The sequence below is a fragment of the Amblyraja radiata genome, chromosome 9 (assembly GCF_010909765.2).
Source record: "Amblyraja radiata isolate CabotCenter1 chromosome 9, sAmbRad1.1.pri, whole genome shotgun sequence".
NCBI lineage: Eukaryota > Metazoa > Chordata > Chondrichthyes > Rajiformes > Rajidae > Amblyraja > Amblyraja radiata.
This window is the reverse complement of record NC_045964.1, coordinates 22,554,374-22,568,368: the sequence shown is the minus strand read 5'-3', so window position 1 is coordinate 22,568,368 and position 13,995 is coordinate 22,554,374. Positions and strand designations below refer to the sequence as shown.

Here is a 13,995-nt window from a genome sequence, read left to right as displayed (position 1 = left end):
GATGAAGCAACTTTCCAAATTTGATATGATTTAACATATTAAAACAAAATTTTCAAACAAATTCTTCAAAGATTCACACCTAGAAATCAAGATCAAAGAGAGTGCCTTTAGAAAAATAAATCTTTCAGAAGAGAGATTTCTTGTTTTATTTATTTTGAACATCAAGTATAAAAATAATTACTTGTCTTTTCTAGGGTGGAGAATATTTTGTGGAAAAGATGACAACATGCAATTCTTAAAATTAAACATTTTTCTCTTTTATGATCAGATATAAAGAATTAGAAAAATTGTTCTCAGTGTGTAAGTATGTTTTCACAAAGATTTGTTGTCGACCTCTAGGTGCATTAACACAATTTCTTCAACTGCTGCAAATGTCGTGCTGATATTTATACCACGCTGCAATATTTTTGGATGTTATGAAAGAAAGAGAGAGTTGTTCAAGTCAGAGTTTTGAGTGACGATGATTTGTCTGGTCTTGCCTTGCTTGATGTAAAGATTGTGAGCTCGGAGGGTAATGTTAAAGTAATGCCTCTTGTGAGTAGCGTTTACCTCATCCATAGAAGGCCGGCAATCGAGGTGGTGAATATTGAGTGAAACTACAAGGTTTTCAGTAAAGTAAATTCCTTTGAATTTCTTGAGCGATGTTGCAGCTTCACAGTTCCAGAAGCATGGATTATATCGTAATTTCTTGGCTTGATCCATGTTGAAACTTCCATGTTTGCAACATGAACCACTCTGCATCATAGGATGTCTCTGTCCTGCATTTACAACCATGATGTTGATCTAATTCAGTGCTTCCCAAACTATCTGATGTGGCGTACCGGTAATTTTTTTTCCAATGTGCCAGGTACCGGTAATATGCGTAGTAATATTAATTTATACAGGAAACAATATATATAATGAATATAAGAAAAGTTGATAATTAGTTTTTATCTTATATTAAAGTTTGTAAACAAATAATACAATATTACAATATTTTAAAAAAAATTAAACCAGCAGTCTTCGAACAAAGATATTTTACCACATAATATATAAGTAATAAAAAATATATAATGAATAAACTAAGTACAGTAGGTTAATTTTAAAGAATATACAAAATTTGTAGTTATTTTAAACCGCAATGAATAAAGATGTTAACACAAAGATTGAAAGGAATAGGTGACGTTCAATTGTAGACAGAACAATTGAAAATATATCGTAATACTACAAAATGAAACTAATTATTTTATTACCACAATAATAGCCATGTTAAAACAATACTCTTTACTAATGGGAAAGGTGAGCCTGCTTCTTCTTTGTCAGCTTATCCAGTCGAGGTTCAATTGAGGACAGTGCCACGCGCAATGGAGAAGCAATATCCATAGTATTCCTATACTTTGTTTTAATGACACTCATGGTTGAGAAGCCAGTCTCGCAGAGGTAAGTTGAAGGAAATGGGAGCAGGGTTTTCAGAGCAGTTTCACTAAGCTCAGGATATTCTGCTTTTACTTTAATCCAAAAGGAACCAAGTGATGTTGTAGTGTCGAAACGCATCTTCAATCCTTCGTCAGCAGCCAACTCCAACAATTTATCTTCCATAATGACACTTAAGTCGTCTTTCAATGGAATAAACGGATTTCGGATCCATCCATTCCCTTTCCGTGGATATTCTTCTGCTGGAAAGTAAAACAGAAAACTGACTGCCAGATTCGTCAAGTGTTCTCTGATGACATTTCGTAGATATGTAATATTTAAATCTTCGCCTGCATCAGCGATGATTGTCGCTAATTGGTGAAACATGTCATAACAATCTCTTGACACTCGACTCTTCCATGCTTCTAGTTTTCGTTTCTGCCCATCAATCTTGTCTGCCATTGTAAAACACGAAGCCATGCTTCCCTGCATGGAGGTGTTGAGATCATTAAAGATGGCAAAGTTGTCAGCCAAATAAGCCAGCTTCGCTAGCCAATCCACATCTCGGCACAATTGTGACCAATTAGTTGTTTTGTCCTGAAGAAACTCGACATGCTCGTTTCGTAGCTCAAACACTCTTGACAGGACTTTTCCCCTCGATAACCAACGTACCTCAGCATGCAATAAAAGCTGTTTATGATCAGCTCCCATATTATCACATAATGCAGTGAATAGTCTCGAATTTAAAGCATTCACCTTTACATGGTTTACAATTTTTGCAACCTCGCTGAGCACACTGTATAGTTCTGTTGACATTTTTTTTGTTGCAAGACTTTCTCGGTGAAGGAAGCAGTGCGTCGACTTGCATTCTGGGGCAAGCGCCTTAATTTGGGAAACCACTCCTGAATGCCGTCCTATCATGGCGGCAGCGCCATCAGAACAAACGCCTACACAAAACTTAAAATCCAATCCACATTTGTTAACGATGTAGTCGCTCACAGTCTTAAACAATTCAGAACTAGTTGTTTTTGTTGGTAGTGAAGCAGAGAAAAAAACTCTTCCTTCAAATCACCTCCATTTTCAAAACGTACATACACCATCATAATTGCCTGATTAACAACGTCTGTACATTCATCAAGCTGCAAAACAAAATATTTTGCTAATTTAATCTGTTCTGTGACCTGATCTTCCATATCGTGAGCCAGATCGTGAATTCGTCGAAATAGAGTGTCATTTGAAAGTGGCACATGAGCCACTTTCTTTGCCGCTGGCTCACCCAGCATTTCCATGCAGACATCTTTAATACAGCCTATCACTAGCGTCTCACCGATTGTGTATGGCTTCTTAGCCTTAGCAACTCAAAGTGCTACTTTATAAGAAGCCCGCAAAGCACGAGTATTTATGTGTGACACTTCAAAGATCTTTTTATGACGGCCTTTTAAATCAACATGCTTTCTTTCAAAGAACTCTTTTGGCTTTGAACTCATTTCTTTATGTCTTGTATTTAAATGTCTCTTGAGATTTGATGGCTTCATTGAGTCATTAGCCAACACATCTCCACAAACAACACACTGTGGTTTTTGTACTCCCCATCAATCGTGGCTACAAAACCAAATTGAATGTACGAGGAGTCATATTTACGACTAAAGCTAGTACGAGATCTTTTTTCCTGTAATACTTCGGTATCATCACCGTCATCTGATTCCAAATTACTTGCGAGTTCAGCAACAGGATGTCTCGGCTTGATAAATAAGTCCTTCTTGATGGTAACTGTGGGAAAGGATTATAATATTAGAGAAGGATGGCCCACTCTGTTATATATTTGCTCCCGCGCCGACGGTACCACCTCTAGCGTCGACACGTATCACTAATACAACTCTCATTAGATTTGTTAATATCAAACCATTTTTTAAATGTTATTTTATATTAATAGTGATGCATTGGAGTTTCCTATTATTAACAAATCTAATGAGATTTGTATTAGTGATACTTGTCGACCGCTACAGGCGCCACCGTCGCGGCGGGAGCAAGTTCGCCAATTGGAGTGGGCCATCCTTCTCTAATATTATAATCCTTGCTGCGGGTCACGGGTGACCCATTGTACGGTTGTTGGGGGTGGGTGTAACATCTTAAAACGTTAGGAGAAATGAAATAATATATTCTCTCATTTTTTTTGTTCGTGGACGCAACTCCGTTTCCTAAGAATTCGTCTTGAAGCATAAATTCTTCAATAACTGAGGAATTCCCCACACAACCCCCCAACAAATAGAAGCTTGAGAAGATTGGGGTGACATTTGGCTGGGAAAGAGCAAACATGCCGTGTTCACTTATTCCAGATTCTCCCCTCGCCCTTACACCCTCCCATTTTGTCTGCATCCCACACGCTATAGTAGCACCCACTATTTGATGTATAATACAAATAACGAGTACACAACGGAAATGAAAATAAAATGTTTGATTAAAATAGCATGATTGGTTTTGCAGAGAGAGAGAGAGAGAGAGAGAGAGAGAGAGAGAGGAGAGAGAGAGGAGAGAGAGAGAGAGAGAGAGAGAGAGAGAGAGAGAGAGAGAGAGAGAGGGGAGAGAGAGGGAGCGAAAGAGGAGAGAGAGAGAGAGAGAGAGAGAGAGAGAGAGAGAGAGAGAGAGAGAGAGAGAGAGAGAGAGAGAGAGATAGAGATAGAGATAGAGATAGATAGATTGGAAACTTTGATTATAATTATTACAGACACATTTCCTACGTTTTGACTTTTGTTAATTAAACAAAAGTATGATCTCTGAAGGTGCTATCCTTTCTTTCTTTTCTGGAAACTCGCCGCGTACCGGCAACTGATGGTCCGCGTACCGGTTCCGGTCCGCAGACCACCACTTTGGGTAGCAATGATCTAATTGGTTCTGATAAACTTCAGAATAGTTGTAGTTACCAGGATGTTAACAGCAGGGATCCCAGCAATAATAATGCTTTAGAAAACTGGTGGTATATTTGAGATTTTGTTCGCATTGGAAATAGTCATTAGCCGTCACGTATGAGATAAGGTCTTAACTAATGATTGTCAAGGTCTTGCACTGGGCTTCACTATCAGGGGAGCTGTGAGTGAAATTTAAGACTGCCAACAGATCTCACACCATGATAAACAGAAGGATCATTGATGAACCAGCCAGGGGTGGTTCAGTTGAGGACATCTCCCTTTGCAATGCTTGTCACAGTATCTTGGCTGAAATTAACTGAATTGAAAATCAAAATTTTCCTTATGGGGCACTCCTGATTTAATGTAAATTTTAATTAAAGTGTTTGGGTTTTGATTAAATGGAAAAGATTCACTAACATTTTTCCAAAAGCATATAATCCATAGGAAATAATGAAATAAGTATCTTACAGTCTATCAATACCTTTTCTTTAGAGATATAGTGTGATATACATATAGTGTGATAGTGTGATATAGATATACAGCCCATCAGCCCACCAAGTCTGTGCCGACCAGTGATCACCCGTACACTAGTTCTATCCTACATACACGGGACAATTTACAGAAGCCAATTAACCGACAAACCTGTACATCTTTGGAGGGTGGGACAAAACCGGAGTACACAGAGAAAACCCCGCAGTCACAGGGAGAACGTACAAACTCCGTACAGACAGCACCCGTAATCAGAGTTGGAACTCTGATGCTGGAAGGCAGTAACTCTACTGCCGCACCACTGTGCTGCCCTACCCAATGCAAGTTATAATATGTAAGCAAAATAACCTTTCAGCATGGGAATAATAACACTGCTAGTGAATTAGAAACAGATGGAGCCGTCAGACTTGACCAGTTGCTGGTTGTACTCCCATTTCTAAGCCAGAATGTTGTAAAATGCAAAAGGATACAAAGTGCTGGAGTAACTCAGTAGGTCAGGCAGTATCTCTGGTGAATATGGATAGGTGATGTTTCGGGACGCGACTCCATCAGGTTGACATTTTGAGTCAAGACCTTTCTTCAGATGTCTTCAGACATGAAATGTATCGTCATAGGTTTATTTAGGCTAATGGAAGCTAATTTCAATTGACTCCATGGACTGACGGAAGCTGGAATATGTTAATGAAATCTGCCCACTAATTCCATTGATGCCAACTACATACTGACTGCTCTTTGACATGATTGTGGAGTTAGCCAGCATTAAATAGAATGGCTGCATGGCTCAACATAAGTCCTAACTCGGTGTGATGAACATCACTTACTGTTACTCTTCACCATCCTAAAGTTACTCATCACCTCTTAAAATGCAACTGCATTGCAGGTTTTGAACTGCTGTCATCTGAATGAGGTTCAGGTAGAATCGTTTCCTGAACCACTTTTGTGGCCATTGCCTTCAATTCAGAGTCTTCCACCTCCTGCTCCACCATGCAGCAGGTTATGCTGCCTTGTGTTCACTCCATTCATTTTCAGACATATATTTCCCAAAGAGAGCAACAATTAGTCACAATTGGCTGAAATAATTTTAGTTTTTAGTTTTAATATTTTAGTTTTAGAGATGCAGCATAGAAACAGGCCCTTCGGCCCAACGAGTCCTTGCTGACCACCTGTCACCTGTACACTAGTTCTATGTTATCCCACTTTTGCAACTAGGGACAATTTACAGTAGCAAAATCTACAAACCTGCACAAACCTCTTTGGTAAGTGAGAGGAAACCAGAACACCCCAAAAACCCATGTGGTCACAGGGAGAACGTACAATCTACGTAGTCAGGATCGAACCCGGTTCTCTCGTGCTGTGAGGCAGCAATTTTGAAACTGTATTTTTCTTTAGTTTAATGTCATCTAAAATAAAGCAAAATATACAGAAATGTAGAAACATGGAACTGCAGATACTGGTTAACACAAAAATATATACAACGTGCTGAAAGAATTCAGTAGGTCAGGCAGCATCTCTGGAGAACATGGAAAAATGATCTTTTGGGTCAGGACTCTTCTTCAGACTCGTCCAACCAGAAATGTCCCCGTTTGTCACAGTGATGTCAAACTGAGCTCTTTTACAACATGTGCATATGAAATTTACAGCCGAAAGCAGTATTCTGCAAAGTGAGTGTATGTGTGTTCAAGGGTTTTGAGAAACTTTACCATCCTGAGCAAGTTAGAAAGTTTCCAACCTGGATCAATTTTGTGTATGTTTCATGCATGAATTATACATAAAATCAATTTAACCCAGGTTATATTGCACTAGCTTCCATTGGCAGGTGAAATAGCACTGGTCTCGATAGGTTACCCTTGTTACTTAAATGGACAAGTCACCTTGATAGGTTTTAAGCAGTTTTCCAGCATTATTCAAGAACCTAATGACTACAAATGTACTACTTCTTACCACCAATAATTAGAACTTTTATGTGCAACCTATGAACTTTGATGAAAGTTACTCTGAAAGTAGTACTTCATACTGAGATCATCAAATTAATCAATTAAAAAGTTGCCTTTTTGACATTGATACCTGTACTTATAGAAGCCAATTAACCTACAAGCCTACACAAACCATTGATACCTATATATGGATTGGGTAGGTTTCGAGGGATATGGGCCAAAAGCAGGCAGGTGGGACTAATTTAAGTCAGGCATGTTGGTCAGTGTGGGTAAGTTGAGCTGAAGGGCCTGTTTTCACACTGTATGACTCTATGACTTGGCACCTGCAGATTACAAATAACAAATGTCAGGGTGCTTGAAACCTCATAACTAAGTGAACCATCACTGAGTGTGTCTTTGATCATCCAACACCTTCTGTGGGTCTCTTGTTGCACAGAGTTTGATCACAGGAGATGGTTCACACAGACAGAAGATCACCTTATCCTCTTCTTTCTGCATGTTTTCCCTCACCTCTATGGCAGCTTTAATTGGGCTGTTCTGTGGCTGTTGTGGGAGACGTCCTTTTGAGAAGTCCTTCCCAGCGACCAGTGTGATGAATTGGGAACTCTTCCAGCAGCTCCCATTGTGAACTGGTCAGCTCCTGCTTTAGCTCATTATTTCTCAAGTATTTTTTGTCAATTACACCGCTTTTCACAGAGACTGTGGTTGGGCCTTTAGCTACACGTGGCACATATTTAGCACACAAAAAGACAATGTAGACAAAGAGTCCGTGTGGGTTTTGCATGTTCTCCATGTGATCGCATAAGTTTCCTCTGAGTGATGTTGTTTCCTGTCACATCCCTAGATGTGCAGGTTAATTGTTCACTGGAAATTGCCCTCTTGGTGGAATCTGGAGAGAGGCGATGGGAATGTGGGGAAAATAAAATTGGATTAGTGCAATGTTATTGTAAATGGAAGATTGATGGTCAGTGTGGACTTTGTGTAGTATGCCTGTTTCCATGGCTTATCTCGTCATTATCATGACTCTATGATCCCAATTTCTCAGCACGTACATTCAGGTGTTCATAAGTTTGTGAGTGATAGGAGCAGAACTAGGCCATTCAGCCCATCCAGTCTATTCCACCATTCAATCATGGCCGATCTATCATTCCCAAAATGAAAAGCTTTCACTTTGATTTTGATTCGCAGAGGGACCTGGTCCATGCGAAACAGTAGTCGTGAACTCCATAACCTTTACATCTAATAATGATAGTGCGCTTCTGAAGCATTCAAATTAGAAAGTATATTTACATCTGAAATGAAACATTACTGTCTGTTTTCGTAAGTTGAGCCGCAACTGGAAGTGAAACGTTAGATACTTTACAGTTAGTCACACTTTCAATTATAGAAACAGATGCAATGGAAGCAAACTGCAAGCTCATAGGTTGAGAGGAGTCTTGTGAGTGAGTCCTCATTGGATAGTGATCGTACCATTGCAGGTTGACAACTACCATCCAATGGGCTGCTGCATATAATATATATATATATATATATATTAACTGCAATTTTTGATGAAAATGAAATACGTGCGAAAATTATTCATTTAGCCAGCTGTGTGAGTTTGATTGCAGCAGATCCTTGTACACCAGATCCTCGCCAGAGTCACAGTGCAGCAGAAAAACATGATAGAGGCAATCCAATTGGATCTATGTCAACAAATATTAATCTATTAATTCAGAACAAGTGTTGAGCAGAGTGCTGAGGGTGGCACAGTGGTAGAGCTGCTACTTCACAGCACCAGAGCCAGGGTTCGATCCTGACCTTGGGTGCTGTCTATTTGTACGTTCTCCCTGTGAACGCGTGGGTTTTCTGGGAGCTCCGGGATCCGCCCACATTCTAAAAACATGCGTGTTTGTCGGTGAATAGGTTTCTAGTGTGTAGGACATAAAACTAGCATACAGGTGATCGATGGTTGGTGTGGACTTGGTGTTACCATGCAGTATCTCTAAACTAATCACAGCTAAAAGTAATTTTTCAAGGTTTGTTCTACCGTTCCTCATTTTTCTGCAATAATTTTAAATGTAGTACCGTCTACCCTAGTTAATACTGACCTGTTTATGATGGATATCGGCAATAGTGGACGGAGCATTCCTACGTGATCAGACACCACCGTCTCCTTAAGAACACATGCTGCTAGTTACACTGTGGAAGGATATTGAAATTGAAAAGCTATTTCTTCAATCGACAAAGTATTTTTAGCTTGCAGTAACAAAAATACGTTTTTTAGCTGGAAAGGAACTTTGTATTTGAAAATGGCTCGTTGTTGGAGTGAATTCCTTACTTGGTTATAGCAGACAATCGGCAATAACGGACACCATTCCTCCATCCTTAGGTCCATTATAATGAGGGTTCTCTGTTGTTGGTTTCTCATCATTCCTTCCCCACCACCAGGCTCACACACAGGCACATTATCATGGGCATCTTTTTAGGGGAATAAAGTACATGTTATATATTAGGTTTACACTCTTTCACAAAAGGCGTCCAAATATACAAAATGTGTTGCTCATTTTCCATTAATAATTTTATTTACTGAACAGTTTTGAATTTATGGCATCACAATAGCAGGCAGAGAGACTAATAAAAATGCTTTGTTTCATACATATTGGTTTATTTATTGAAGCCTGTGAACCATTTTGAAGAAATTAAATGAGCATGTTTGGGAGAAATGAAGTGTGAAATTTGGAAGGAAACCTACTTGACAATTTATAATGAACCTCCTTCAACAAATGGGAATACATTCAGTTTTTTTTTGCACCAAATCAGGAATTTTCTTCAGACAAATCATGCCGTATCCAAGGAACATCCACAAACCATGAGTTTTGCAAATTTTTCCCTCATATTTTACTTGGGTAAGGTAGCTTATTTATATCCTTGACATGTGCACACAGACAACATTGTGATATCTAGGTCAACCGTCTCGAAAGTTGAAGTCACTGTTTAGACTACATTCAATTGGACTAAATCCAATCTACTATTTACATTGCACCTTTTCTGTAAACTAGAACTTGTCCTAAAGAGTATCAAATGGCAAATCAGATAAACACATTGGCATGTTCTGTGGGTTAAGAAATGAGCAAGCATTTTAATCAAGTTACATACACCAGCTCTATTTGTATATACTTGCATCTAAACTTATAACAAGCTGGCAAAAGGTTTTCTTTTCTCGTAATTAATTTTGACTTGTTCAGCAAATTCTCTTGATAAGAGAAAACTGGCAAAACAAAGTAAACAAGTTTCAAGTTTGGAGGTAATAGAAAATTGATATATCTCAACAGTACAGATGATGGAAAATAATTCTGAAGCATTACCAAGAGCTATCAGTTTTTGAAAACAATGAATATGATAGCTGTGAATCCATTTTGTGATTTGGTTTTGAATGTCAGGAGTGGAACTTTTTACCTTAAAGACATACTTCTGATGAAATACATTTTCATTCTTGAAAATGGTTTGATTATGGTTCCAAAAAAATGGTAAGAATTACATATTGTCCATGAAATTAGAGAAGATATATAATCAACACTAACTGCAAGTTAGTTTGTTGCTTACTTGCTAACAAGTGATTGTTGATGTCTAACCTGATATCTCACTGCACAAAATAATTGTAATACTATCATAGTAACCATGTGATTCAGTATCATGTGTATTATAGATGTCTCTTTTGAATGTTAATGACCTTTTGGAAGTGCTTTGCATGCAAGTCCTTCAAACGAGACATGGATTTTTGCAGTTCTCTGTGAAGTTTATTTGCACAGAGATTCAGATTGTAATTAAATTTAAACAGGATGACTATATTGATTGGCCTAGATACATTTGTTTCATGAAGTATTGCGTTTACCTTGGAGAGGATGAAGTGAGATACATTTTACAGAGGCTTTTACCTGAAAGTCTGGCAACTTGCCTCCTGGTGATATAACTGTGTAGCTGGGCAATGCCAATGAATGTACATTAGAGATTAGAAGAAGCAGATTTAAAGCAGTGAGTGGTCTTTGCCTTTGCAAAGCTTTTTTTATTTTTTTTTATTTGCTAATTTAATAAATATTGACAATGGTTGTTTTTCTCAGAAATCAACAACTATTAACATCACATTATCCAGAGCAATCAGCTTCTCCAAAATGTATTATAATTTGGAATTCAAACAATGGCATGCTGGACATGTAAGTTGGTCTTGCCCATATAACTGCAAGATGTGGTTTAGCTTTTACAGAGGGCTACCTGGGTGGAATATAGGCCCAGATTTGTAAAACTTGTGCTTGAACAGTAAACAAATGTGTCTACTTGGCCCTGATACCCTTTATCTTGTTATTGAAGTGTGTTATATTCCTTTTTAGTTTTAGTTTAGTTTAGTTTAGAGACACAGCACGGAAACAGGCCCTTCGGCCCACTGAGTCCGCTCCGACCAATGATCACCCTGTACACCAGCACTTTCCAGCACACTAGGGACAATTTACAATTTTACCAAAGCCAATTAACCTACAAATCTATATGTCTTTGGAGTGTGGGAGAAAACCTGGAGAAAACCCACAGGATCATGGGAAGAACGTACAAACTCTATACAGACAGCACCCGTAGTCAGAATCAAACGCAGGTTTCTGACACTGTAAGACAACAGCTCTAATGCTGCAACACGGTGCCACTACTTTGGCATCAAAAAATAATATGAGAGAAATTGATGATAAATTCAAAGGATCCAATTATATACATTCCAGAACTTTGCAAGAAGTGGCTTTAGAGATAGTGAATGCCCTGGTTATCATCTTGCAAGTTTGTATATATGCTCTGGAATTGGATGTGTTGAGTTGAGAGTGGTGAATGTGACCCCACAGCTTAAGAAAGGAGAGAGAAGGTGAGAAACAACTGACCTGTTCCCCTAATGGCAGAGGTAAGGAAAATCCTGAAGCCTTTAATGAAGGAAAAAGCAACAGAATGCCATGAAAAGAATAATAGGATTGAGCAGAGTCCTTGCTTTGTCCTGTCTCTCCCCTCCTCTCTCCCAGCTTTTCTTCACCCTCCCCCACCTCCCCTCAGAAGACCTTCAATTAGGAATGGCACAGGAGGTTAATCGTCAAGATTCGAGCCGATGGAATTGGAGAATAGATTGAGAATTTATTGTTGGGTAGAAAGCAAACAATTAGGAATAGCTGGATCATTCTCAGGATGGCAGGCTATGGCTAGTGGAGAAAAGCAGAGAATTTGTGAAATGGTGTCAGATGGGGTCATTCTGATGTCTGAAGGGACGATAATGTGTTTTAAAATATTTTAGTTGAAGGCCGACATGCAGATGCTGCAAATAATTAGGAGTGAACAGTAATGAAAAAGAACTGCGGGTGGTGGTTTATAGCAAAGATAGACATAAGGCGCTTGAGTAACTCAGCGGGTCAGGTAGAATCTCTGGAGAAAATGGATGTGACGTTTCCGGTCGGGACACTTTTTCAGACTAATTGTCATAGCGAGAGCAAGAGAAAACTACAAGCGAATGAAAAGAATGGCAAATGAGGGCCAGCAACAGATAACCTCAGGTGAGGAGGTTCCCTGATAGGCTAGAGTTGGTTAGAGACAGGTGTGATCCCGAGAGATACATTGTTTAGTTTAGTTTATTGTCACATGTTCCGAGGCTTTTTTCAATGTTCCATGTTCCAAAAAGCTTTTTTGTTGCGTGCTATCCTGACAGCAGAAAGACTATTTATGATTACAATCATGCTGTCCACGGTGTACAGATACAGAATAACGTTTAGTTAAAGGTAAAGTCCAATTAACGATAGCCCGAGGGCCTCCAACGACGAAGAAGGTAGGTCAGAACTGCTCTCTAGTTGTTGGTAGGATGGTTCAATTGCCTGGTAACAGCTGGGAAGAAACTGTCCCTGAATCTGGAGGTATGCGTTTTCACATTTCTTTACCTTTTGCCTGATGGGAGAGGGCAGAAGAGGGAGTGAGCATGATCAGAATCTCCCTGATTGTGTCGATGGCTTTGATGAGGCAGCGTGAAGTACAGATGCAATCAGTGGAAGAGATGTTAGTTTATGTGATGGTCTGGGCTGCTTCCACAATTCTCTGCAATTCCTTGCGATCTTGGATGGAGCTGTTCCCAAACCATGCTGTGATGCATCCTGATAAAATTATTTCTACCGTGCATTTGTGGAAATTGGTGAGAGATGATGGGGACATGTCGAACTTCCAAAGTATTCTAGAGAAGTAGAAGCATTGGTGTGTTTGCTTGGCCATTGTTTCGACATGGCTAGTCAAGGACAAGTTGCTGGTGACATTTATTCCGATGAACTTGAAGCTTTCAACCATTTCAACTTTGGCACCATCAAGTGTATAGGAAAAAACTGCAGATGCTGGTTTAAATCGAAGGTAGACACAAAATGTTGGTCTGGAGTCTGAAGTCTGAAGAAGGGGCTCGACCCAAAACGTCCCCCATTCCTTCTCTCCAGAAATGCTACCTGTCCTGATGAGTTACTCCAGCATTTTGTGTCTACCTCTGGCAGCATCAATGTACGTGTATACCAGTGTATGTGTATCGCTTTGCTTCCTGGTCGATCACTATCCTCTTCGTTTTGTTGACATTGAGTGAAAGGTTGTTGTCTTGACACCAGGTTATGAGGTTCTTAATCCCCTTCCTGTACTCTCGTCATTATTTGATATCCGGCTTCCTACCGTGGTGTCATCCGCGAATTTGTAAATTAAGTTGGATTTCTACTTGGCTGTCACAGTTGTGGATGTATAAGGAGTAAAGAAGAGGACTGAGAATGCATCCTTGCGGAGCACCAGTGTTGAGGATTATCGTAGAGGACAAATTGTCCCCCTATCCTCACTGATTGTGGTCTGTTGATCAGGAAGTCAAGCATTCCAGTTGCAGAGATGAGCGTTGACACCAAGTTCCACCGTTTGGTGATCAGCTTCGATGGGATGATGATATTCAAAGCAAAGCTGTAGTCTATGAATAGAGTCTGACGTAGGTGTCTCTCTTATCCAGGTGTTCCAGGGATGAGTGTAGGGCCAGGGAGATAGCATCAGCCCTGTTGTGGCGGTAGGTGAACTGCAATGCATCAATGTTGCTTTGTAGACTGGATTTAATGCATTCCATAACCAGCCTCTCAAAGCCCTTCATGATGATGGATATCAAGGCAGCTGGATGATAATTGTTAAGGTATGAGGTCTTGCTTTATTTCAGCACTGGGATGACAGTGGTCTTCTTGAAGCAGGTTGGTACCTCAGAGTATGAAGATATTAAAGAT

At 39.5% G+C, this 13,995-nt stretch overlaps 1 pseudogene; it reads right to left on the bottom strand.

The window, feature by feature from the left end:
• Positions 1 to 1,224: 1,224 nt before the first annotated feature.
• The window catches only part of LOC116977304, an 88,048-nt pseudogene continuing 75,277 nt past the window's right edge, over positions 1,225 to 13,995 (bottom strand).